Source organism: Chrysemys picta, unplaced genomic scaffold, assembly GCF_011386835.1.
Source record: "Chrysemys picta bellii isolate R12L10 unplaced genomic scaffold, ASM1138683v2 scaf420, whole genome shotgun sequence".
Classification (NCBI taxonomy): domain Eukaryota; kingdom Metazoa; phylum Chordata; order Testudines; family Emydidae; genus Chrysemys; species Chrysemys picta.
In genome coordinates this window covers 42,501-47,500 of record NW_027053127.1, presented here as the reverse complement: position 1 = coordinate 47,500, position 5,000 = coordinate 42,501, and the positions used below count along the sequence as shown (strand labels likewise).

At 70.2% G+C, this 5,000-nt stretch overlaps 1 non-coding gene across 1 annotated transcript; it reads right to left on the bottom strand.

The window, feature by feature from the left end:
• Positions 1-3,373: 3,373 nt before the first annotated feature.
• Positions 3,374-3,492, bottom strand: LOC135978710 (5S ribosomal RNA). The gene has a single exon (XR_010596080.1). It is a non-coding gene; the product is annotated as a 5S ribosomal RNA (ribosomal RNA).
• Positions 3,493-5,000: the final 1,508 nt, after the last annotated feature.

Here is a 5,000-nt window from a genome sequence, read left to right as displayed (position 1 = left end):
TTTGCTTTCCGGCCACCAGGTCAACCCATTGGATTCGACGGGTTGACCTGGCGGCTGGTTTGCTTTCCGGCCACCAGGTCAACCCATTGGATTCGACGGGTTGACCTGGTGGCCGGTTTGCTTTCCGGCCCGGGTGTCACCCCACTCCCAGGGCAGCACGGCAGTGGTCTTGAGGACCACAGAGGGGGGCTTAATAGTCGAGAGGGAGCAGGTCCGGGGGAGGCTTAATAGTCGTCCCCCGGCCAGTCCGGGGGAGGCTTAATAGTCGTCCCCCGGGTACTCCGGGGGCCAGGCTTAATCGTCGTCCCCCCGGGCGCTCCAGGGGGAAAAGCTTAATAGTCCTCCCCCGAGGATAGGCTTAATAGGCGTCCCCCGGCCAGTCCGGGGGAGGCTTAATAGTCCTTCCAGGGGAGGCTTAATAGTCATCCCCCGGGCAGTCCGCGGGAGGCTTAATAGTCGTCCCCCGAGTGCTCCGGGGGGGGCAGGCTTAATAGTCGTTCCCCAGGCAGTCCGGGAGAGGCTTAAGAGTCATCCCCCGACAGTGTGGGTGTGGGTGTGGGCGGGGGGGAGGCTTAGCAGTCGTCCCCAGGGCGGTCCGGGGGTGGGGGGAGGCCTCAGAGTCGTCCCTCCGAGAGCCGTGTCGGCGGCGGTGGCGGGTGTCAGGCTTTACATCCAGCCTCCGGAGGGTGAGCGTCCTCGGACGCGATGCAGCCGCCGCAGAGAGGCAGCCTCCGAGGCAGGGAGCGGAGCACCGAGGCTGGGGAGTGGGGAGCAGGAGCCGGGGGGGGGGAGGTGGGGGGCGTTCAGGACAACAGGTCAACCCCCGGGAAGCGGCTGTCAAATGTTCAAAGTCCCCACTCGGCCACCAGGTCAAGCCCCGGGAAGCGGCTGTAAAATGTTCAAAGTCCCCCCCGGGACAACAGGTCAAGCCCTGGGAGGCGGCTGTCAAATGTTCAAAGTCCCCACCGGGACAACAGGTCAAGCCCTGGGAGGCGGCTGTCAAATGTTCAAAGTCCCCACCGGGACAACAGGTCAACCCCCGGGAAGCGGCTGTCAAATTTTCAAAGTCCCCGTTCGGCCACCAGGTCAACCCGCTGAATCTACTGGGTTGACCTGGCGGCCGGTTTGCTTTCCGGCCACCAGGTCAACCCATTGGATTCGACGGGTTGACCTGGCGACCGGTTTGCTTTCCGGCCACCAGGTCAACCCATTGGATTCGACGGGTTGACCTGGTGGCCGGTTTGCTTTCCGGACCGGATGTCACCCCACTCCCAGGGCAGCGCGGCAGTGGTGCTGAGGACCGCAGAGGGGGGGCTTAATAGTCGAGAGGGAGCAGGTCCGGGGGAGGCTTAATAGTCGTCCCCCGAGGACTCCGGGGGCCAGGCTTAATAGTCGTCCCCCCCCCCCCCCCCCGGGCGCTCCAGGGGGGAAAGCTTAATAGTCCTCCCCCGAGGACTCCGGGGGCAGGCTTAACAGTCGTCCGCCCCGGGCGCTCCAGCGGGAAAGCTTAATAGTCCTCCCCTGACAGTGTGTGTGTGTGTGGGAGGGAGGCTTAGCAGTCTTGCCCCGGGTGGTCCGGTGGGGGAGGCTTAGCAGTCATCCCCCGAGGACTCCGGGGGCAGGCTTAATAGTGGTTCCAGGGGAGGCTTAATAGTCTTCCCCCGGGCAGTCCGGGAGAGGCTTAATCGTCATCCCCCGACAGTGTGTGTGTGTGTGTGGGGGGGGGAGGCTTAGCAGTCTTCCCCCAGGCTGGGTGGGGGCCTGGCGGGAGGCGTCGCAGTCTTCCCCCGGGCGGTCCGGTGGGGGAGGCTTAGCAGTCGTCCCCAGGGCGGTCCGGGGGTGGGGTGGGGTGGGGGGCCTCACAGTCGTCCCTCGGAGAGCCGGGTCGGCGGCAGTGGTGGGTTTACGTCCAGCCTCCGGAGGGTGCGCGTCCTCGGAGGCGATGCAGGCGCCGCAGAGAGGCAGCCTCCGAGGCAGGGAGCGGAGCACCGAGGCTGGGGAGAGGGGAGCAGGAGCCGGGGGCTGGGGGTGGGGGTGGGGGGCGTTCAGGACAACCGGTCAAGCCCCGGGAAGCAGCTGTCAAATGTTCCAAGTCCCCACTCGGCCACCAGGTCCACCCCAGTCTAGCAATGGGGTTGACCTGGCTGACGGCCGGTTAGTATCAAGGTAAACTCACCGTCGTCCACAGGAGGGCAGCTCTCAGGCCGGCCGGCTGCGGCTGACTCTGGGGCGGCGCCCGGTCCCGGCAGCGAGGGGCGGGGGGCGCGGAGCGAGACGGGGCTAACCGGGGGGGGGGGGCGCCTCCTGCGACTTTGGGGGCCGCGGGTCGTCAGTGGCGTGCAGGCCGGGCCTCTCCCGGGGGATTCGGGGGGGCGGTCCTGCGGGCCGGGCGCAGGGGGCTCGGGCGAGCCCGGGCCGGTCCGCCCCGGGGCCGGGGTCTCCGCCTGCGGCTCAGGGGGGCGCGGGTCGTCGGGGGAGGAAGCCCGGGGGAGCTGCACACCGGCCCGCCAGGCCAGGCCTGGCCTGGATGGCCGCGGGGGGATTCGGGGCGGTCCCGCGGGCCGGGGGCCGGGCGCAGGGGAGGCGGGGGGTCCGAGCGAGTCCGTCCCGGGCCCGGGGCCTCCCCCTGCGGCTTTGGGGTCCGTGGGTCCCCGCTGGCGGAAGCCACTGGGAGCTGGACACCCGCCGTCCGTCCCGCCTGGCCAGGCCTGGCCTGGGTGGCCGCGGGGGGATTCGGGGCGGTCCCGCGGGCCGGCGGCCGGGCGCAGGGGAGGCGGGGGGTCCGAGCGAGTCGGTCCCGGGCCTGGGGTCTCCCCCTGCGGCTTTGGGGTCCGTGGGTCCCCGCTGGAGGAAGCCGCTGGGCGCTGGACACCCGCCGTCCGTCCCGCCTGGCCAGGCCTGGCCTGGGTGGCCGCGGGGGGATTCGGGGCGGTCCCGCGGGCCGGCGGCCGGGCGCAGGGGGTCCGAGCGAGTCCGTCCCAGGCCCGGGGCCTCCCCCTGCGGCTTTGGGGTCCGTGGGTCCCCGCTGGAGGAAGCCGCTGGGCGCTGGACACCCGCCGTCCGTCCCGCCTGGCCAGGCCTGGCCTGGGTGGCCGCGGGGGGGGATTCGGGGCGGACCTGCGGGCCGGCGGCCGGGAGGGTCCGGGCCAGTCCGCCCCATGCCCGGCGTCTCCCCCAGCGGCTTCGGTGACCCCGGGGGGGGTCCTCCGCGGAGGAAGCCGGGTGGGTGGGGAGCCGGACCCCAGGCGCCCAGACCCGTGACCTGCGGCCGCGACCTCCGACTCGGCAGGAGCGACGAGGGGCTTTCCGGCCCGTCCCCCCCTCTCCTTCCCCCCCAGAAAAGGAGAGAGAGCTGACTCGGACCGGGAAAAGCTGCCTACGGCACCTGGGATTCCCAGGCGGTCACCCATCCAAGTACTAGCCAGGCCCGGGACGGTTTACCTTCCGAGATCGGACGGGATCGGGGGCGTTCGGTCCGGTATGGCCGTAGGCACCCGGCCCCGCGCCTCCTCGCCCGCTTTCCCCTGCCGACGCCCGGGCCTGCCGCACGGTGAGCCCCGGTCGGACTGCCCCCCCCCCTGCGGCAGGGCCCCCGTCTCTCGCGGGCCCGGTCCTTTTTTCCTTTTCGAGCTCCGGGGCCCGGGCTGGCCGCCAGAGCCCCTCCGCCCGCCCTCCCCGGCGTCGGGGAAAATACTGTCCCGGACTTCCAGTGCGCCCGATCCTGTCAGCCGGGGGGTGGGGAGGGGCAGTCCCTCGCTGCGGCCGGGGAGGGTGAGCCCAGGGCGGCTTGCCTGCCGTGCGAGGCCCCTCTCGGCCACCAGGTCAACCCCGAGTCGAAAGGGCTGAAAAATTTTCAGAGTCCCCTCCCGGGCACCAGGTCAACCCGTGGAATCGGACGGGTTCACCTGCTGGCCGGTTCGCTTCCCGGCCACCAGGTCAACCCCTAGGTTGCCGACCGGCCTACCCAGTGGCCGGTTTGCTTTCCGGCCACCAGGTCAACCCCTAGGGGTTTTAACGGGGGCACGCCCGGTGGCCTCTTTCCCGTCCGGTCACCAGGTCAACCCGGATCTCCCTCCTTCCCTGGGCGTCCCCTCCTCGGAGGCGTCAGGTTCCATTTCCCCCCCCCCCCCAGACTTCCAGGGGCCCGATCCAGTCGGCCGGGAGGCAGTCCCTCGCTGCGGCCGGGGAGGGTGAGCCCAGGGCGGCCTGGTCCATGTCTCTAGTGGGCCCGATCCTTTTTTTTTTTTTCGAGCTCCGGGGCCAGGCCCGCCCGGGCAGCCCTCCTCGGAGGCGTGGGGCGATTCCCCCCCCCCCCAGACTTCCAGGGGCCCGATCCTGTCGGCCGGGAGGCAGTCCCTCGCTGCGGCCGGGGAGGGTCAGCCCAGGGCGGCTTGCCTGCCGTGCGAGTCCCCTCTCGGCCACCAGGTCAACCGCGAGTCGAAAGGGCTGAAAAATTTTCAGAGTCCCCTCCCGGGCACCAGGTCAACCCGTGGAATCGAACGGGTTCACCTGCTGGCCGGTTCGCTTCCCGGCCACCAGGTCAACCCGTGGAATCGGACGGGTTCACCGGCTGGCCGGTTCGCTTTCCGGCCACCAGGTCAACCCGTGGAATCGAACGGGTTCACCTGCTGGCCGGTTCGCTTTCCGGCCACCAGGTCAACCCCTAGGTTTTAAGGGGGGGGGGACGCCCGGTGGCCTCTTTCCCGTCCGGTCAGCAGGTCAACCCGGATCTCCCTCCTTCCCTGGGCGCCCCCTCCTCGGAGGCGTCAGGTTCCATTCTTTTTTCCAGACTTCCAGGGGCCCGATCCAGTCGACCGGGAGGCAGTCCCTCGCTGCGGCCGGGGAGGGTGAGCCCAGGGCGGCTTGCCTGCCGTGCGAGTCCCCTCTCGGCCACCAGGTCAACCCCGAGTCGAAAGGGCTGAAAAATTTTCAGAGTCCCCTCCCGGGCACCAGGTCAACCCGTGGAATCGAACGGGTTCACCTGCTGGCCGGTTCGCTTC